This window comes from Nicotiana tomentosiformis, chromosome 8 (assembly GCF_000390325.3).
Source record: "Nicotiana tomentosiformis chromosome 8, ASM39032v3, whole genome shotgun sequence".
NCBI lineage: Eukaryota > Viridiplantae > Streptophyta > Magnoliopsida > Solanales > Solanaceae > Nicotiana > Nicotiana tomentosiformis.
In genome coordinates, this window is record NC_090819.1 from 41,803,523 (window position 1) to 41,826,507 (window position 22,985).

A 22,985-nucleotide genomic window follows, 5' to 3' on the forward strand; every position below is an offset into this window, starting at 1 on the left:
ACGTGCTACCAGTCCTATCCATATCACATAGAAAGCAGAAATACAAGAATATATAAACATGATTAATGAATATCAAATTTCATTCTCATGGACTGGTATAAGTGACATGCTAAGGTGTATGTATGTGCAATGTGTGCAATCATAACTCAAATTAGGCAATTGCATCACGAAAGTAGCAATTATCAGGTTCGATAAGGAGATGAACCTCCATGTGACCTCAAACCTGGTTCAAATAGTTGATAACATGGGTGAAAATATAAGAAACATCACAACATTAAGCCTAGCAACCAATTTAAGGGATATCATAACCTAAGCACTACCTTGAGCATGAATAATACCCTGGTGCATGCACATGGGCTCAACCCCACACATGTGCGCCCCCATAGCACGTAGCTATCACAAATAACTCAGGCAACTAGTGCCTCAATCAAGTTTAGGAAAGATACTCACCTCAAGCAAGTTAAATCAGTACTCTAAAAAGCCCTTCTCACGTGAATCAACCTCTCGACGGCTGGAATCTAGCCAAAATAACTTAACCTCATCAATAAAAGACATATGAAAAAATTTCAAATAATAAAGCTAAGATCTTGAATTAATTATGCAAAGTCAACCCAAAATGTCAACCCTAGGTCCGCACCCCGAAACCTGACAAAACTCACAAATTCAGAACACCCATTCAAATACAAGTCCAAATATATTTGTTTCATCCAAATCCGACCTCAAATCGACGCTCAAATCATCAATTATTACTTTAGAAAACTTTGTACTAAAATCTCCAATTCTTTTCACTTAGATTCATAAATAAATCATTAAAATCAAGGTTGGAATCATGAATAATGAACAAATTCGATTAAAAAATACTTACGCCAATACAAATCGTGAAAATCCCCTCCAACATGCCCAAATTCGAGCTCTATAACTCAAAACGTGATACACTAACCAAAACCCTCGATATAGAGTACTTAAATGATCTGCGCAGGCATACGCACCACGATCGCTATCGCAGGACCCTCATCGCAATCGTGAAGACCAAAACACTTTCCCAGAAAAAGCCTTCGCGTTCGCGTCCGCACCATCGCATATGCGATGAAGAGCACACCTCAGCCTACTCGAACGCAACCTGGACCTCGCGAATACGTAGGCAAAACCCTTCCCAGTTCCCACCTGCTTCGCGAACGTGGAGCCCCACCACGAACATTTAGAAGGGCGACTGCCAGCCCACTCCAGCATTGTGCGAACATGACTGCCTTGTCGCGATCGCGAAGAAGGATACCAGACCTCAGTAATCAGCAGTCAGAACATGGTGAAATGGTCTGAAACCCATCTGAAACACACCCGAGGCCTCCAGGACCCATCCAATCATACCGACCAATCCCAAAACATAACACGGAACTACCCGAGGCCTCAAATCATGCCAAATATTATCAAAACCTTGAATCGCACCTCAATTCAAGCCTAAGGAACAAATCCAAATTCAAAACTTATGCCGAACAAGCCTAAACAACTCGGAATGATCTCAAATTTTGCATGCATCTCCCAAATGAAACAACGAACATATTCCAACTTCAGAAACCACAATCCGAATCCGATACAATCAAAATCAACCCTCGATCAAACCTATCAACCTTCCAAACCTTCAACTTTCCAACTTTTGCCAATTCAAGCCAAAACAGCCGATAAACCTCCAAATCCAAATTCTGACATAAGCCTAAGTCCAAAATCAACATACAAAGCTATTGGAACCATCAAAATACCATTACGGAGTCGTCTAGACAAAATTCAAACTCCAGCCAACTCTTACAACTTAAGCATCCAATCTTGGGACTAAGTGTCCCAACTCAATCCAAAACTTCCTCGAAACCAGACCAACCACCTCAACAAGTCCCATATTCACAAATACACATTGTAAGACATGAAATAGGGGAAAAGAGGCTAAAATACTTAAAATAACTGGTCGGATCGTTACATTCTACTCCTTTTGAACAAACGTTCATCCTCGAATGAGTCTAGAATCATACACGGGGTCTAAAAAATGTGAGGATATTTTCTCCACATCTCATGCTCGGTCTCCCAAGTGGCCTCCTTGACTGGCTGACCTCTCCAATGAACCTTCACCTATGCTATTTTCTTCGACCTCGACTTTCGAACTTGCCAGTCCAAAATGGCCATCAGCTTTACATCATACATTAAATCCTTATCCAACTGCACCGTTCTAGAGTCCAATATATGTGACGGATCCCCATAATTATTTCGGAGTATTGAAACATTAAACTCTGGGTGAACTCTTGATAGACTGGGTGGCAAGGCAAGTCTGTAGGCCACCTCTCCCACTCAAGAACCTCAAAAGGACCAATATACCTATGGATCAACTTGACCTTCCTTTCGAACCTCATCACACCCTTAATGGGCGAAACTCTGAGTAGAACCTTCTCCACCACCATATATGTCATTTCACGAGCATTCTTGTCATCATAACTCTTCTGCCTCAACTGTGTTGTACGAAGCCGCTCATGAATCAACTTCATCTTCTCCAAAGCATCACAAACCAAATTAGTGCCCAACAACATAGCCTCATCGAGCTCAAACCAACCAACCAGAGAAAAACACTGCCTCCCACACAAGGACTCATAAGGAGTCATCTGGATACTCGACTGATAGTTGTTATTGTAGGCAAACTCTACTAATGGTAGAAACGGATCCTAGGATCTTCCAAAATCAATAACACATGCTCGTAACATGTCCTCCAAAATCTAAATAGTGCGCTAGGACTGCGCATTCGTTTGGGGTTGAAATGTCGTACTCAACTCGACTTATGTTCCCAACTCACGCTGCACTGATCTCCAAGAGTGTGATGTAAACTGCGTGCCTTGATCCAAAATAATAGACACGAGGATACCATAAAGGTAAATAGTCTCACAGAGATAAAATGGAGCAAGCTGCTCTGAAGAGTAGGTAGTCATTACTGGAATGAAGTGTGCACACTTGGTCAGTCTGTTCACTATGACCCATACTGCATCAAAACTCTTCAAGGTCCTTGGAAGCCCAACTACAAAATCCATAGTGATACACCCCAACTTCCACTCCGGAATATCAAGCCTCTAAAGTAGACCACCAGGTCTCTGATGCTTGTACATCACCTACTGACAGTTCAAACACCCAGCAACATACTTAACAATATCCTTATTCATCCTCCGCCACCAATGGTGCTGCCTCAAATCATTATACATCTTCGTGGCCCCGGGATGAAAGGAATACCGTGAACTATGGGCCTTCTCAAGAATCAACTCTCGCAACCCATCTATATTTAGAAAATAGATCCGGCCATGAAGCCTCAACACCCTATCATCTCCAATAGCCACCTCTTTAGCATCACCATATTGCACCATGTCCCTTAGGAAAAGCAAGCAGGGATCATCATACTGACGTGCCTTAATGCGCTAAATATGAACGACCTTGATACAACACAAGCAAGTACCCTGTTGGACTCCGAAATATCCAACCTCACAAACCAGTTGGCCAAATCCTAAACATCCAATGCTAATGGCCTCTCCCCAACTAGAATATAAGCAAGACTCCCCATTCTCTCAACCTTCCTACTCAAAGCGTCGGCCACCACATTTGCCTTCTCCAGGTGATAAAGAATGGTGATATCATAGTCCTTTAGTAGCTCTAACCACCTCTGTTGCCTCAAGTTCAGATCCTTTTGCTTGAATCAGTGGTGGAGACTCTTATGATCTGTTAACACCTCGCAAGATATGCCGTAAAGATAATGCCTCCAAATCTTGAGCGCGTGAACAATGGCAGCTAACTCCAAATCATGTACTGGGTAGTTCTTCTTATAGGGCTTCCACTGACGCAAAAGCATAAGCAATCACTCTACCCTCATCTATCAACACACATCTAATTCCAAACACCAAAGCATCATAATAGACTATATAAAAACCTGATCCCAAAGGCAAAACCAGAATTGGAGTTGTAGTCAAGGCAGTCTTAAGCTTCTGAAAGATCTCCTCACACACAACAGACCACTGAATGGGGCACCCTTCTGTGTTAATATAGTCAATGGGGCTGCTATAGATGAAATCCCCTAAACAAAATGGCGATAATACCTAGCCAACCTAAGGAAACTCTGGATCTTAGTAGTAGTAAGTGGTCAGGGCCAACCCTGAACTACCTCAATCTTCTTTGGATCCATCATACTCCCCTCACTGGACACCACATGGCCCAAGAATGCCAACGATTCTAACCAAAACTCGCACTTGGGGAATTTAGCATATAACTTTTTCTCCCTCAAAGTCTGGAGCACGATCCTCAAATGTTGCTTATGATCCTCCCGACTGTGAGAATACACAAATATATCATCAAATAAAACTATGAAAAAAGAATCAATATAGGGATAAAATACTTTGGTCATCAAGTGCATAAAAGTTGTTGGGGGCATTGGTCAGCCCAAAAGATATCTGTAGAAACTCATAGTGACTATAGCCGATCATGAAAGCTGTCTTCGGAATATCTGAAGCCCCGATCTTCAACTGATGGTAACCCGATCTCAAATCAATCTTCCAGAATACCCTAGCACACTTATGCTCATCAAACAAATCATCAATACGCAGTAGTGGGTATTTGTTTTTGATAGTAACCTTGTTCAACTTCCTGTAGTCAATTCACATCCTCATAGAAGCATCTTTATTCTTCACAAATAGTACCGGTGCACCCCAAGATGACACACTAGGCTTGCTGAAATCCTTATCAAGAAACTCCTATAACTGTTCCTACAACTCTACTGGTGACATGCGATACGATGGAATAGAGATGGGGTGAGTGCCCGATACCAAATTAATACCAAAACCAATATTCCTGTCAGGTGGCATGCCTAACAGGTCTGCAGGAAACACATTTGGGAACTCCCTCACTACTAGGACATATTCAACAGTAGGAGTATCAGTACTGCATATCTCAAGAAGGCAAATTACGCGAACCACCCCTTCTTAAACCATCCGGTAAGCCTTTAAATACGAAGTCACTCAACTGGGAGTGTGACCAAGAGAACCTCTCCACTCTGACCTAGGCAACCTCGACATCACCGATTTCACAGTCATAGTGTGACAGCCAAGAATATCATGGTACAGAGATAGCTAAGCCATACCCAAAATCACCTCAAAATCAACCATACTGAGTAATAAAAGATAGACTATAGTCTCATAACCCCAAATGGTTACCATATACGACCGATATACACGATCCACCATAATAGAATCACCCACAGGTGTAGATACATGAACAAACATATCTAAAGAATCACGAGGCATATCCAGATAATGATAGGATGACACGTAAGAGTAAGTGGAACCAGGGTCATATAACACTAAAGCATCCTTGTGGCATACTGAAACAATACATGTGATCAAGATGTCGGAAGCATCTGCCTCTACCCTGGCAGGAGATGCATAGCAATGAGCCAGACCACCGCCTGACCGACCTCCCCCTCTAGAGCGACCACGAATTGACTGAGCCCCATCCCTAGTTGGTTGTGCAGGTGGTGTAGCTACTGTTGCTAAAACCATAGGCTGCAAGCTCTGCAGTCATTGGGCAATCCCTCATGACTCAAGTATCCACAATTAAAGCAACCCAACCTATGCGGCTGCTGACCCTTATAACCAGAATAACTGCCTGTGGAACCCTGAGCAGATAGAGCACGGTAAGAATTCTATGTCGACAGGGCACTGAATGATGACTAAAATAGGCGAGCACTGTATGAACTATGGATAACTGATAAATTACGAGAAATCTTACGAGCTTCCAGAGCGGGCCTAAAAGGACGACCTCTCCTGTAATGTTACTGGCCTCCAAACGAGGCACCCCTAAAACCACCTGAATCACGGGGTCTCTTTCCCTCCCTCTCCTCTTTCTCAAGCATGCAAACATGCTCCAAGCGATCTCAACCACCAGGTCAAACCTAGCATCCTTCTTGACCTCTCGAGACAAACTGTAATGTAGACCATAGTTGAGGCCATCAATGAAACTCCTGATCTTCTCCCTCTCATTGAAAACTAACCATACTGCATGACATTCCTAATCCATGAATCTCATCTTGTAATGGGTCACAGTCATATCCCCCTAGCATAGCTACTAAAATACCTACACAACTCCTCCCTACGAGTCTGTGTGACAAACTTCTCTAAGAAGAGAACGGGAAAACTCAAAGCAACCTACGACTCTCCTCTACTGAACTCGGGAGGATGAAGCCTCTAAAATATCTCCAACCTCTTATGCTCATCATCTGTCATAGATGGATCAACCTCAGATCGAGCAACAATAACTGGCTGAACGAATAACACCCCTGGTGTCTGGTAATTCTGAGTTAGCTCCTCCTCCAGCCTGTGAGGTAGCCAGTGCAACAAGTATCATACATACCTGCCTGATCCAAGATCGTGCACACACTCAATATCGAGCTAAGAACTCCTGAAGAGCAGGTATAACAACCGGTATTGCAGGTGTCCGAGCTGGTCCCATCAGTTCAACAATATCATAAACCTACTCCCCCATTGGAGCGACTGGTGGCTCCACAGGTGCTGCTCCAGCAGTACTGTGAGTCCTACCCCGGCCTCTACCTCATACTCGACCTCTCGCGGCCTTAACTGGTAGCATGGGTGCCTGCCCGCTTGATTCGGCTGAACGTGTCGTCACCATCTATGAGAAAATGGAAGAGTGAAGTTTCAAACTTCGGAAATAACAAATCCGCACGAAAAAGATGCAATAAATTAAGTTAGGTTTCCTAACAATTTGGCAGCCTTTTGAAGATAAGTACAGACGTCTCCATACCAATCCACAAGACTCTACTAAACTTTATCATGACCCATAGAAACTATGAACCTAAGGCTCCAATACCAACTTGTTATGACCAAAAACCACCAACCAGTCGTGATGGTGCCTGGTGCACTTGCTAGGAAAGCCGAGTATAACAATAACAAATCATAATAACAGCATTAGTAAATACAGAGTCATGAGATCTAAAATGGAAATACAAGTCTGACATACCAAATAACAATACTATCTGAATGAAAGACAACAGTACAAAAATTAAAAGAGATGCCAAGAATGTGGTCGAGATGCAGCTCTACCTCGTCTCTCCACATATAACTCAGCAACAAGCCTCGGCTACTGGTGGCTCGGCCCAACACCTGAATCTACACAATTAAGTGCAGATTGTAGTATGAGTACAACCGACCTCATGTACTCACCAAGTATCATAACTTACCTCGGTGAGATAGTAGAAGCAAGAATTAAAAATGATACTCGCTAATCACCTATACGGTTCATAATTAATATGCCTTTGATTGAAGATTTTGTTATATGAATCACATTTTGTTGTTTATTTACTTGCCGTACTATTGTGTTGTTATTGTCGTAATTCGTTTATTCATTGTTGTTGAGTCATGGTCTATGTATTGTTGTGGCATTTCTATTATTGTTTGAGCAATGTTGTGGCATATGGGCCCTTGGTGTCAGGTTGATTGATGTGTTGTGATTGAGATGTGCATGCGGCGACACAAGGGTGGTGTGTATATTGATGTGCATGTGGCAAGATAAGGGAGCTTATGCGCATGATATTAGTAAGTGTAAATACTTCATTATGAAGCACACGCGGTGAGATAAGGGGGCTTATGCACGTAAAGCTATTTCGGGGAAAATATTTATAAAATGTGAAGCTCACGCGACGTCTTAAGGATGATTTATGATTTGTGACTTATGATTCATGATTGGGAGGTGTGGTACCTCGGTGTTATTCTAGTTGTAAATATTATGTTGGAATGGCTTGAGGATTTGAACTATCATTGTTTTCCTTAATTGATTCACTTGTATTTCTAATTGTGTTTGAGTTAATTAGCTTCATTATCACATGTTTATTCTTTGTTGCCATATATTGATATTTCTTTATGTTCCTAGCTTTATATGGAAATTCTGCATACGTTATAAGTCTAGTAAGTGTCTTGACTTGAACCTTGTCACTACTTCACCGAGGTTAGTCTTGATAATTACTGGGTACCATTTGGGATTTACTCATACTATGCTTCTACATATTTTTGTGCAGATCCAGGTACCTCTGAGCATGTCGGACGTTAGTGAGCTAATTACGAGATTGTTGTGGAGACTTCAAGGTTTACCTGCTATTCTACTCGCAGGCCTCGGAGTCACCTTCTAGTATTTTTCCTTATTACTGTCATTTGTATTCCGAAACAGTAATGTATTTTGAGGTTTTAAGTGTGTCTCATTAGAGCTTATGACTCTGTACTACCGGTTTTGGGAATGTATGACTATTGATTACTTTTCAGGTATGTTATGTCGTTTATCAGTTTTTTTAAATGGATAAACGGTTAAAATCTGCTAAATTTCATCATGTGTTAGGCTTACCTAGTCCTAGAAACTAGGTGCCATAGCCATCCTTAAGGTGGAGTTTTGGGTCATGACACCATGTTATTATGTTGTTACACAAATTATTTTAGCAAGATATAAAGGTAGATAAAGACAAAATATTATTCAACATGATGTTGAGTCTTGCACCAAGGGATGGGAAGAAATTTGGGCAAGCATTAAAGAAAGAAGCCCTAAAATTAATTGTAACACCTAGCTGAGAAGACAAAAATAATTGAAGTAATATTTGAAAACCTACAGAAAAATAATTGAAGTAATATTTAAAAGTCTACAAAAAAATAATTGCTTGGGGATATTGTGGTATTACTTCCTGCTAAATAGGAATATATGTGTCCAGACAAGATCATCTTGAATCGAAATATCAGCTATAACGACCCGGCCGGTCGTTTCGAGTGTTTTAGCCCTATTTTCCCCATTCGATGCTTTACATATGTGTATTTATTATTCTATGACTTACGAGGATGGTTGATTTGGTTCGAGTAGGTTTTGGATTAACTTGGGACACCTAGTCCCTTGGTTAGAGGCTTAAGTTGTAAGAGTTGGCTGGAGTTTGACTTTTGTGTAGATGACTCTAGAATCGTGGTTTAATAGTTCCAGTAGGTTTGTAAGGTGATTTATGACTTAAGCGTATGTCCAGAATTAGATTTGGAGGTCCCTAGCTTGATTTGGTTCTATTTGGCGAAAGTGGGAAAGTTAAAGATATGGAAGGTTGATAGGCTTAACCTAGAGTTGACTTTGTTCATATCGGGTTTGAATTGTGGTTTCGGGAGTTGGAATAGGTCCATTATGTTATTTTGGACTTACATGCAAAATTTGAGGTCATTCCTAGGTGTTTAGGCATGTTCGGCGTAAGTTTTGAATTTGCAAATTTGGATTAGTTCCTTAGCCTTGAATTGAGGCGTGGTTCATAGTTTTGATGTTTTTCTGTGTGATTTGAGGCCTCAAGTGCATCTGTGTTACGCTTTGGGATCGGTTAGTGTGTTTGACAGGGTCCCGGGGGCCTTAGGGGAGTTTCGGATGAGCTTCGGATCATTTGTGACTGTTTGGGGTGATCAGTTCTGGTGCTTTCGCACCTGTGACTTTTGGACCGCATGTGCGTGCCCGTAGAAGCGAACATGGGTCCTCATATATGATGTTATGTGAAGTATAGATGTGAGAGTAGATGCGATTATTTTTAGCAATGCGAGTCTGCTGATGCTGTCAAGAAGGCGCAGAAGCAAGCTTTGGCTGGGAGCTGCGTGTTTTGCATCTGCGAGGTGATTTCCACAAATGTGAGGGTCTGTCCGCAGGTGCGTATGGTCGTACAGTTAGTGGAACTCGTAGATGCGAGTTATTTGTCTCAAATGTGACACTGCAGATGCGACATTTCTGTCCGTAGATGAAGAAATGCTTGAGTCACGAAATTTTTTGTATTAGAGCCCTAGGTTCATAGGTTCTACCAGTCACGGGAAAGTTTAGTATTGTCTTTCGGATCAGTACAGAGACGTCTATACTTATCTTCGAGAGGCTATGGAACTTTTAGGAGATTGTACTTATTTCATTCCTCATCCTGCGAATTTGTTAATTTCGGAATATGAGCCTTTGTCTTTCTATTCTCTCGCAGATGGTGAGGACAGGAGCTTCAGTTACTGATGATGCTACCCCTAGGGCTGGCGTTTCTAGGAGCCGGGTCAGAGGTAGTGGTCTAGGTGGTGCACATGTTACAGCTAGAGCAACTGCTAGACCAGCCGCTGAGGAGCCACTAGTAGCTCCGGTTGGGGAGTAGGCACCCGTGGCGCTTGTTGCTATCCCTGGACTTCAAGAGACTTTGGCACATTTTCGGAGCATGTTTGGTACCTTGGCTCAAGTGGGATTGATTCCGGTTGCACCAGCTACTTCTCAGACTGGGGGAGAAGCTCATACCCTCGCCACTCGTACCTTAGAGAAGATAACTCATATTGATCAGGCTCCGGGAGTTATGCCAGTACAACCCGTGATTGCGGCTTAGCCCGAGGTCAGGCCAGTCACGACAGCGGAGGAGCAGAAGAGGCTAGAGAAGTTCCAAAAGTACCATCCTCCTCATTTCAGCGTTGGGCCTTCTGAGGATGAACATGGTTTCCTAGAGAAGTTTCATCATATTCTGTGCACCATGGGCATAGTGGAGTTGAGTGGGGTCGACCTTACTACTCTCCAGCTGATAGGGACAGGGTATAAATGGTGGCAGCCATATGAGGAAAGTAGGCCAGTGTAAGGGCCCGTGAATTTCTATAGCTAATTCGAGAAATTTCGAGCATAGGAATACAATTTAATTTAGACCCTACATGATAAATTGCTAGAGTGGATAAAGTTATTTAGATACTTGGGGATAATTATTTTATTAATCTTTGAGTATTGGATCAATGGGGAACACTTAGATGTTTATTTCAAAGCAATAAAACTAAAGAAAAGATAGTGAAGTATCTCCCCATAGCACAATTATAGCACAGGAGGGAAGTAGAAATTTTAGCAAATCAATGAGCTAAAGCTCATTAGCATAGCTATAGCACCAGTGAAAAAATATTGTACCTGGACCTTTTAATACATGAGCGGGCAGAGAGAAACAAAAGGGATTTCAAGGCTAGGGCTTTTCTCCCTACCACCCATCCGATCAAGGCATCAATACACTAAAGGTCAGGTTTTAAGTGTGTTTTTATGATTATTTCACTTCTTAATCACTAGTTACAATCAGGTTTTGTCTTGGATTCTATAGGATTTCTGGAAAATCTCAAGAACACACCCAAAGTTTGTTTCCAAGATTTGGACTACAAAAGGTAATCTTACACCCTTAAACCTACATGCATGGATTGTTAGTCAATATATGAGTAAGAAATAAGTATTAGCAGTTATGGGATGGTGATTGGAAGCCATAAGTGCTTAACCTAAATTATTGGGTGTTGTGGAGATTATTGCAATGAGTTAATTAGTAAGATTGGGTGGATGTGAGTTTATTGATGATTGTAATGGTTCTAAAGGAGGCACTTAGTAGCCCAAGGGTGTTTTAGTATCTATTGTTTGTTGGAAGGAGGGATTGTTGGATGAAGAAATACCATTTCTAGAGGTGGTAGAATGTTATGAACTCTAGGTGTTTGATAAAATGCTAAATAACTTAAAACTCAAGTATTTTTACTAATATTGGTATAAATGTGTTGCAATGTTGTAGATTGAAGTTTTGTAGTGTGGTGGACCATCGTAGTACTATTAAGGGGCGAATTCAAGGTATGTTTGCTAAACTCCTTCCCTAGAATCGGATTCCATGAAATTCCTTGTAAACTCCAAGCATGGTTTATTCAACTTCCTACTTCTGTTGTTCCATAATGCTTATGACGACTGATGTTTCAAAGGCTTATGATCTTGAATTATGTTACATTTTCCACCCTTATGGACTACTCTTTGAAGTTTATCTCAAATCTTTAAGTCCTCGTGTACTGATGTGTTTACAGCCATAACGTTTTAAATGTTTGAATTGCCAAATGCTCATGAAACTCTAGACATGTCTTAATTGCCAATGCCATGCTCTTTTCCTTGAAAATGCTTTAGCACTTACTTTTGAACTGCCATATGTACGTGAATATGAAGTTATGGTCTTCCAATTATTTGGCTACATTTCTATGATTTACAAAACCCTAAGGCATATGTTATGAAATGAAAGAATACATCTAATATGTGGCCATTGTGCCAAGAATGAAGATGTTACGAATGGTTAAAAGTGCCAATGAAATGAATGATGATATGAAAGTGTTTATATATATATATATTTATTTTCTTTTATGTACAAAAATATTTTTGGGAGTATCTTTAGGGCATAGAGGAAGGGTAGGTTGTAATGGACTACACCCGAAACTACACGTGTCGGTGTAGGAGATGATTGATATAAAAATTCCATTGTACTATAATGAGATTATTCCCCTTAATTGGGATGAATTTATTGCTAGCATCGATCCATGCCCCAATGTTGACCCACACGACATTGTGGGGATACGGCTCAGCCGATCAGGCGGAGAACAGACACCGTGTCCCGCACATGGTGGTTCCTCCTTTCTACTATTGTATTTGATTTGTATCGCCATGTCAATCTATATTCATTCGTGGTGAGATGGTTTAGTTAATCCGGCAGAGATCATACTCCATGCCATAAGTATGGTGGTATGTCCTTCCTATTATAGTATTTGATTTATATTACCATGTCGATCAACATTCATTGTGGTGAGACGGCATAGCCGATCGATCCGTGATTAGACTCCATGCCACGTGCATGGCGTTGATCGGCGATTAATGATCTATCAACCAAAAATGTGCATGGCGGTGATCAGTTGCTAATGATTACGTTTTGACTTGGCATTTAAATATTATTGATTTTCCTTCTTCTCCCATGTTTCTATCCTTTTATGTTGGCATTTCATTCCATGAGAGGATATTTAGCTTTACATAATAGTATTGTTCAATATGTAATAACGTCTCCTTTGCCGGGGATGCTGCATCTTTAATGGATGCAGGTGGTTCTGCAGCAGGTGGCACAAGTTCTTGATAGGTGTACCCTCTTATAAGCTGATACGGTAAGCCCTACTCTATATCGAGGCCTTATGTTTGTACTGACATTTATATATCATTTTGAAGTATAGCGGGGTCTTTATGACCGACATTTCCATACTATTCGGATGATAATGTAGAAGCTCCATAGACATACTGTGGGTCGTGTCTTGAATGGGGGAAAACTATAAGCATTGTTCATGACAGTTGACCTCACTTTCAAACTATGAACTTGTATTATTTTTGCTTTCTATAAATGAATTTTCTTAATTTACAAAATTGGTGTTGTATATTTTTTCCTCTCAATTCACTATCTCTTCATATTAATTCTTGAATTAATCATGGGAAAGGATGGTTGGTAGGCACCAGGTAGGCTTGCTTGACCGGGTTACTCTGGCTGAGCACCGGTCCCACTTCCCAAGGTCGGGGCGTGATAGCCAGCTGGCACAGCGCCACTTACTTGGGCTCAATTTACTAATCTTTTTTTGTGGGAGTTCGTTCCACATACCCTCAGGGATGGGTTGCGCACCGAGTTCGAGCAGTTGCATCAGGGGACTATGACTGTGACTGAGTATGCTATGAGGTTTGTTGAGTTATCTCGTCATACACCTGCTTTGGTTTCCATTATTAGAGAGAGTCTGCAAATTCATTGAGGGACTCGGTTATGGTCTCAGATTTGGGATGGCACGGGAGTTGGAGACTGAAACTCCATTTCATTAGGTTGTAGAGATTGCTAGGAGGTTGGAGCGTATTCACGTTCAGGAGAAAAAGGACAGAGAGGCTAAGAAGCCTCGGTGTTTTGGAGGATTTGGGCACTCCTACCCTGGGGTCAAGCTCTGTCACGGGGTTCCTACAGTGGTTACTCTAGTCGTCCGACGCAGAATCAGTACTAGTAGCCACGAGCGTTGTTTTAAGTGTGGTGATACCAGGCACATTATGAGAGATTGTCCTAGGATTCGGAGGGGTGGACCTCTGTAGAGTACTCAGGCTATGTTTGCAGCTCCAGTTGCTACTCCACCTACACAACCGAGCTAGGGTGGAGGTTGTTGGGTAGAGGGCATACTAGAGGGGGGCCAGGCCCGTTGTTAGGCTTTCCCTAGCAGGACTAAGGTAGCTGCATCAGATGTCATTGATATTCGACTTAAAGTGTGTATATTTTTATGCATAGTTGACACTACTCTTTGTGGGTTCGACACTAGACTTATAATTTTATTACTTGTACGACTTTGTATACTTGCGTGTGCGTTTGGGAGCAACAAGTTTTTGGCACCAATGACGGGGACTTGAATATTGACTACTTTACAAGCTTTTACTTTAGTTGTTTATTTCGTCAATTCTAATGTTTCTATATTGGTTGCTTTGCTCTCAGGAATGTTGATTGAATGCGAAGGGTCAGGAGCCAGGATAGACTTCAAGGCTTTGACCCTGAACCTGAGAGAACATTTCACAGGAGATTGAGAGAAGAAAGGGACATTGATAATCTTCAGGCTCTTGTTCAATTATCTGTGAACATGGCAGAAGAGCAACATATGGTTGTTCAGGAGGTAGCGATGCCCAGCATTGCTAATGTCACCTCCAGCATTGTGAAGCCCAGAATCACTAGGCACTTTGAGCTAAAATAGAGCATTGTCCAGTTACTACATGCAAACGGGAAGTTTATGGGTCTTCCACACAAGGATACACAACAACACATTCTGTACTTCTTGGAGATTAGTGATACTTATATCACTAACCGAGTCACTCTAGACTATGCAAGGCTCACACTGTTCTCGTTTTCTATGTTGGGTGAAGGAAAAAGGAGGTTGAAGACGGAGTCACTCCAGACTATGTGAGGCTCACACTGGAAAGATCAGAAGTGAGATAGTAGCCTTTAAATAGAATTTGGGGGAGTCATTATATTCAGCTTGGGAGAGGTTCAAGGGGTTGCTCAGAGATTGTCCTCGTCACAACTAGACAAATGACGTGTTGGCTCAAACCTTCATAGAAGGGCTACATCTAGAGACAAATATTGTTGTGGACGCTGCAGCGGGAGGTCAAGTGTTGGAAAAAAGCTTTGATGAAATTTATGCATTATTAAACAAATTCTCCAAAAGTAATCCGGACTGGCAAGGAGAGATGGGCAGACACATAATTCAAAAATCTACACGGGTCCTCGAGTTAGACGCTTTTCTGCATTATCAGTGCAGGTTGCCACATTGGCCAACCAAGTCAATAAGATGACCTTGGTTATTAGTAAGCAGCAAGCTCAGCCAGTCCAGTAGGTTCAGATATTTTGTAAAGTATGTGGGGAGGGTCACACGAGCAATCTATGCCCAGCAAATCCAGAATCTGTATTTATTTAGTTAATGTAAACCGAGGCCAAACAATTAAGTATGGGGACACTTACAATCCTAACTGGAGGAACCACCCAAACTTTTCTTGGGGTGGAAATCAGTGTGCTCAGAATCAGTATAGGTCACAAGCTCCTCAACAACAATATAGACCACCACAACTGATCCGTCCGCATATCCGATGGGTTATATTGAGGAGATGCTCAAGAAAATTATGGCGGATAACCAGAATCAGGCTACTACTATTCGAAATTAGGAGCGACAAACGGGTCAACTTGCCAACGTCCAAAATATTCGGTGAGCCGGGGCCCTTCTTAGTGATACTGAGCCTAATCATAAGGCTCAAGTCAATGTGGTTAACATGAGAAATGGAAGATTATAAGAAGAATTTCGAAGGAAAAAAGAAGCATACAACTAGGCTTAAAGGAGAATTGGTTCCTAAGCCAGTTGAGGATACTGAGAAAGAGAGCGAAAGATCAGAGCCGATAATTGTGACAAGGCCACCACCTCCATTTCCACAAAGACTGCAGAAGCAAAGAGATGATGCTAAGTGCAAGAATTTCTTAGAGATTCTAAGTCAAGTGCGTGTGAATTTGCCTTTGGTGGAAATTTTGTATCTTAATGATATTGTGACAAACAAGTGAAGACTTATAGTGTTTAAAATAGTTGCACTTACTGAAGAGTGCAGTGCTAGAGTTCAAGGTAAACTTCCTCTATCTGTTCGGAAACAAGAAGTTGGTAGAGCCCTTGTAATTTAAGACCTAATATAAATTTGATGCAATCATCTTTGTTCAAGAAACTAGGATTGGGGGAACATAGACCAACTACAATCACTTTACAGTTAGCATATAGGTCACTAGTGAGGCCAGAAGGAATTATGGAGGATGTGTTAGTTCGAGTGAGAAAGTTTATTCTTCCTGCCGATTTTATTGTTCTTGATTATGAGGCAGATGAGGAAGTGCCCATTATTTTGGGGCAACCATTCTTAGCTACTGGAGGAGCGATTATTGATGCGAAGGAAGGGAAGTTGAAGATAAGAAAATCACTTATAATGTGTATAAGTCACTTAAGCTTCGTAAGCATTATGAGGACTTGTGCATAATTATTGTGGTGGAATCGAAAGGAATAGAGCAGAGCCCTTATTTGAACCATAGTGATCCAGATTGGAAAACTAAGTTAGAGGAGATGATGTTGCAAGCTGAGTGTGGAAAGATGACTGAGAAAATAGCGAGAAACGAAAGAGGAGACCTTCCTAGAGCGTGCAAAAAGGCTAGACTTCATGGGAGAAAGAAGAAGAGAAAGCGCCCAGCCTGAGCAGAGTAGCAAAGTAGTGCCACAACTATAAATAAGGCGCTTGTTGGGACGCAACCCAACTTTTTTTATTTTTTATTTTTTTAGTGTTATGTTTTGTTTAATTTTATTTTTTCAGATTAGGGAAAGTCCGAGTACCCGAAGTTGATACAGAGGAGCATGTTTGAGCTTAAGTGTAGGGTCGTCCCGACCCTTAATATTGAGTATCATGTGCTAGCTATGCCCTAGAGGGTGTCAGTGAGTATTTTTCATCCTTGTTTTAATATTTTTTACTATGATCCATGCATCAAGGACTATGCATGACAAAAAGTGTGAGGTAGGGGAATTACTCGCTGATTGTAATTGTATAAAAAATTATCATTTTATTTTTAACCCTTTGATAGTAGTATAGTTTTGATTAGTAGAAAATTATTCAAAACAAATAGAGAAAAATAAGAAAAAGCTTGGACTTTTTTTGGATGGATCTCTTGGATAGCTTTCTTGAGGGATTAAGGTCCGGTTAAAACTACTAAAAAGAGCTTTCTTGGTTTTACCGGGTATTTTCTAATAGTTTAAAATCTGAACCGGGTATTTTGGTTATATCTTTTAGGAGTAGGATAGGAAGAAAACTGAGTTGCTCTAGATACCTTTTGACATGTTTGGTGCTGGCACATTAGGCTATGGCATGCATTATGTCTTCCTATTATATTTGATTTGAATTGTGATGCCTAAGAAAATTAAATAGCCTACTATGTAACGCTTGTTCTCAGTGATTTGACTTGTATGTTACCTAGTGCATTATAGCTTAATATTCTCAACTATATGTGCTTGCTTGATTTGAGAGTTGAACAAAACCGTCCTGATTGAGTCATGTGCAATGCGTGTGTGAGGATTTGTGTTATTTTATGCTATCCGGTGTAGTCTAGAACTTTCTTTGTGTGTTAATCGAAGCGAAATCATTAAGTTGTGCTAGTGTAGAACATGATGTAGGAATTTCTTTTCCTGATCATAGATGTGCTTGTCACTTACAAATAAAATTTTTCCGTTGTTAGCCCCTTTGAGCCTATAGACCTTTTCATTAGAAGCCACACTACAAGTTGTATCCCTTGTTTGTTCTTAATTTGAGATTGTGGAATCTTTATCTCCGAAGGCACTTAGGCACTAAATGAAGTAAGGTGAGAAATTTGGGAAGTAGCTTGTGAAAAATACCACTAGCCGATGAACCTTAATGTATGGAGTATGTGTAGAAAAGAAAAAAATAACACAAATGATGTAGAAAAAGAAAAAAAACACTGCCTAAACTTACTAATTCGTGCTGGTGGGAATATAGAAGTGCTTAAGTGAAGAAAGGGCAATATTGTGTATGGTTTATGGCGAGTGAATTAACTGAGAAAAATATGTGCTTGATTCTTGAGTGCAATGCATTAAAGTGCCTAGGAGGGTTAGTCACTATTCCTAAATGTATCCTACCCGTCCTTTAGCCTACATTACAACCCATAAAGTCCTAATTGATCCTAGACTTGGCTAGCTTAGAATAGTAGAGATGTACACTACGGGAAAGCTTATGGTACGACCACGGGATGTACATGAATTTCTTTGTGAGACTGAGCAAATTTTGTACAACCATGTGATGTTCTTAATTTATGTTCAAAGTCATATTTGAATGTGTGGACTATTTCTATATTCACTCTCTTGTTTGTTGGTGAGGGAACATGATCTCATGACAGATTGGTAGTGTTGTTAACTTCTCTTGTTGGGTGAGTGCACGAGTTGAGGGTGCTTAGTGGTAATGAGCCAGCTAGTGAGGTAGGGTGGTTATGTGTAGGTTGTTGGAATTGGTTGGATTAAATTGTTTATACTTGGACATGTTTAAAATGGGGAGAATGTGAATTTCATATGTTCATGCTTGATTGACGGTATCGACCATAGTCAAAGGTAGAGTGCATGATTGAAAAGCTGAATTGATCCTCCCTAGTTGAGATGTACATTGTTGGGGTGTAGTTTATAGTTACATTGCTCGAGGGCGAGCAAAAGTCTAAGTGTGGGGTGTTGATATTCGACTTAAAGTGTGTATATTTATATGCATATTGCCTCACATTATACTCGTATTTTGTGGAATTTGGATGTGGAATGTAATGAATTATTCTAATTCATAGTATTTTTATGTTTAGGAGCCACCCGGAGCCAATGAGGAACGAAAGTGCACCAATCGAAGCAAAAAGTGAACAAAAGAAGAAATACGGGCAGTGTAGCACCCAGTGCTCCATGGGGCGCAACTTTTCAAAGACAAAAGTTTCCATCACCAGGACTAGCACCCCGCACTACCCTTGGTGCTAGGTGATGGGTTTCACTCCTATTTCCCCCGGGAAAAAGGTTATTTTTAGTCGTACACACACCAACTCGTATATAAAGAAGTCTAAACCTATTTTTGAGGGGGAGACGCCACTTTGAGAGGAAAAGACACACACGGAACATTCGGGAGCAAGGATTCTCAATATTTCTTCATCTTTCTTATTATTTTCAACCATTCAATGATCCACACTATGTCTACGGAGCCTCTAACTAAAACGGAAGAGTAGTATTAAAGTGTCGGTGACAAGGCTCCGGCTATTCCTCAAAATACAATGTACAAGGATCAAAAGACACAAGGCCCCAGGAGGAAGTGGGCCTCACCAAATTAGCTGAGAAGAGGGTGTACTACTAGCAATGATCGATGATGCCTGCTGTGGAACCACCTGCGTCCATTAAAAATACAGAGTCCCCGACAAAAGGGACCTTTGTACATATGAAATGGTACTAGTATGTAAATTTAAATACCCTCTCATGGAATAAAATGCCAACTTGAGGAGAGAAACATGGAAATAATAGGCATACCAATCATATTTAAATGTCAAATTAAAACAAAGTAAAACTTCAAGTAAATATTTTCATTTTTTGTTGGGAGATCCTTAGTACCGACTCATCACCATGCCCATGGCATGGAGTCCGATCACTACCCAACCGGCTAAGCCATATCAACCCAAGTATGAGGATCGACATAGAAACACAACACCACCAAGTGCGCGGCATGGCATTCGATCTCTGCCTGATCGACTCAGCTGTCTCACCACAATGTCGTGTGTGCGGACATGGTCATTGCTAGCTATAAACTTATCCCAATCAACGGGAATAATCTTAATATAATATAATGGGAAAATTCCCTCAAATAACCCCTACACCGACACATGTAGTTTCAAGCTTGGGCATTTATAAACTAGCCTTGCTCGGTGACCTAATGATACTCCCAAAAATATTTATCATATAAAGGAATCATGTTTGTTTCATAGCCTTTAATACATTCTTATCATGTTTGTTTCATAGCCTTTAATACATTCTTTTATTTCATTGACACTCTTGGCCACACATGTAAGTCATCATATTTGGCACGATGGCCGTATTTCATACTTCATGCTTTCCGTTATTTCATTTGATGTGGATTATAAAACATTTAAAAGCACTTATAAAACATCCGTTAAAAATCATAGCTTCAGCTCAGGAATACATAAGGGCTTAGAGCACATTGGGAACGTTTATAAATAAGAGCATAATAATTTGCAATTAGATTAAGAATCAATTCATAAGTCTTTGGATAAGCTACCATAGAACAAACTGAAATGATGGATGTTACACCCTATTTTGCACTAGTCAAAATAATGTACAACCTATAGTACTCCACAAGGTTAATTATTGTTTAGAGTCTCCACCTAGTATTTAAGGTATACTAGGACACATATACTATACTACGTAATATGCACTTTAACTTTGATCTGCGAAACTGTTGAGATTCTGGGTAAAGGTTCAAGTTATTTCGAGGGAAAGGTGTTAGGCATCCCTCAAGATCTACAAAATGTGGTTCCAGAGGACTCGATCAAATGAGGGAGGAAATGTTCAAAGATAATTAACAAATACTCACAACTATTATAAAGAATAAAAGAATGATTAACGTGCACTAAAATTAACAGTAATCATATTAAATATGTAATGAATTATGTGCAGATGAAGTATGCAAGTATTTTTTTGTGCTTTTGAAATGAAATGATTAAAATATATTGACTCTTATGAAATATATGTAAAGTGGACAAGGGAATCGTATTTCAAAAGATAAGCTGAGTGTAATGTGAATTCTAGATAAGAATAGCAAAATATTTGACAAAATATATGTGCAATAAAATGTAGTATGTGAATGAATAAAAAAAAGATATTAAAGAATGGTATTTTAGTGTAAATTGAACAATATTAAAAGAGTTGTAACTAAGGAATGCATGTTAAATCAAAGTGTTTGAACAAAATCTTGAACTTACAAAAATAAACTTGAAAATAAACGACTCATAATTAGAGTTTAAAAGCATAGATGGATCTCTTCCACAATGAGAAACTTATACTAAAGGATGGAGAAAAAAGAGAAAGAATATTTATTTGAACATGAGTAGATATGTGACGACCCGATCGATGGTTTTGTGTAACTGCACCCCTTTACCTCGTTTATTGCTTCACATATGTGAGTTTATTCTTTTATGACTTGTGAGGTTGATCGGTTTCGTTCCGGGACGCTTTCAGATTGATTTGGACCTTTGATTCTAGACTTAAAAGCTTTAATTTGAAATGTTGACCAGACTTTTGTGAAAATGACCCTGAAACTATATTTTTATGACTCTGATAGCTTTGTATCGTGATTTTGAACATGGGCCTATGCCCGAAATTCATTTTGGATGTCCGTAGGTTGATTTGTGTTGATTTACTGAAATTTGGCAATTTTAAGTTGAAAGGTTTGACCGTAGGTTGACTTTTAGCTATTGAGCTCAGAAATTTATTTTGGGACTTCGAATAGGTCCGTTATACCATTTAGAACTTGTCTGCAAAATTTGGCTTCATTCGGAGTTGCATTGATAGGAATAAGACACATAGTTGTAATTTTAGAAGTTATTGAAATTCTCTATGAAAATCATGTGTGTTATAGTTCAATTCGTAGTTTTAGATGTTATTTTTGTGTTTTCATCGCAAGAGCGAATTTGTATGATGTTTTTAGACTTGTGTGAATGTTTAGGTGGAGCCCTAAGGGCTCGGGTGAGTTTCAGACGCTTAGCGGAGTGCTGTTGAAAATGTTAGAGTTGCTGTTTTTTTGCAGGCCTCTGATCTCTCATTTGCGAGCTTTTTGTTCACATTTGCGAAGACAGGCCAATCCTGTTGGGTTCGCAAATGCGAACACAGTTTTTGAATTTGTGAAGTGTTCTGGGATGGGCTAGGATCACCATTACGATGATTGTGTCGCAATTACGAGGGCAACAGTGATCACAAATGCGATCCAACCTTTGCATTTGCGAAGAGGCCCTCAAGATTTCAGTGCCGCAATTGTGAGGCTTTGTTCGCAATTGTGAGGGTTCTCAATTGCAAACCCATGCCGCAATTGCGACCTCTACAACTGATCAAATAATTGGGAGACGGGATTTTTGAGTTCATTCTCTCATTTTTGAACCCTAGACTCGATAGGAGACGACTTGGAGAGGGCATTTTCACTTACAAACAATGGGTAAGTGATCCTAATCTATTTCTAATCATATTCCATCAAGTTATCTTAAATTTTAACATCAAAATCATGTGAATCAAATTGGAAATTTAAGAAACTTTGTAAAGTTTTTAAAAAATAAGAAATTGAGTTTTGAAAGTCGATTTGGACTCGGAATTTGAAACTAATCGCATATATGAACTCGTGGGGTAATGTGTAGACGGAATCTACCATTGGACTCGGGTTTCGACCGGGCGGGTCTCGGGTTGACTATTTGTCGACTTTTTGGGAAAAGTGTAAAAATCTTAACTTTGTCAATTGCAATTAAATTCCCTAGCATTTTTTGATGTTACTCAGTCGATTTTGGTTAGATTTGAGTCGTGTGGAGGCGGACTTTAAGAGAAAAGCTATTTTCGAGTTGTGAATTAGCCTATTCTAGGTAAGTGTCTTGCCCAACTGCATGTGGGGGAACTACCCCTTAGGGTTGGTATTGGTTGATTCAATTGTGCTAAGTGAAATCCGTGTACGCACGAGTAGGTGCTCGGGTTGTAGTAGTATTTGACCAGTTAAGGCTACTTTGACTATTTTCATTCTTTAGTTGAAATGCCATATTATGTTCTAGATTCTGGTAGTTGAATCATCCTTAATTGTGTTAGACTGTCCCTAAACGCTTTAGTTAAATTGTTTAGTATTTTTCCTACATCTTACTTGGTAAACTGCTCCCATTCTTTAGTTGAACCTGATGCCCCTTTATTGTCACGTGTTATCTCTTCATTGTTAATTATCATTGTTGAATTAATTGTTCATGTTGCCCTTTATTTGTTGACTTCCGTTATTTAATACTC

The 22,985-nt window shown here is 40.2% G+C and overlaps 1 non-coding gene across 1 annotated transcript; it reads right to left on the minus strand.

Moving 5' to 3' along the window:
* Window positions 1-14,823: 14,823 nt before the first annotated feature.
* LOC117278923 (small nucleolar RNA R71) lies at window positions 14,824-14,930 on the minus strand. The gene has a single exon (XR_004509283.1). It is a non-coding gene; the product is annotated as a small nucleolar RNA R71 (small nucleolar RNA).
* Window positions 14,931-22,985: the final 8,055 nt, after the last annotated feature.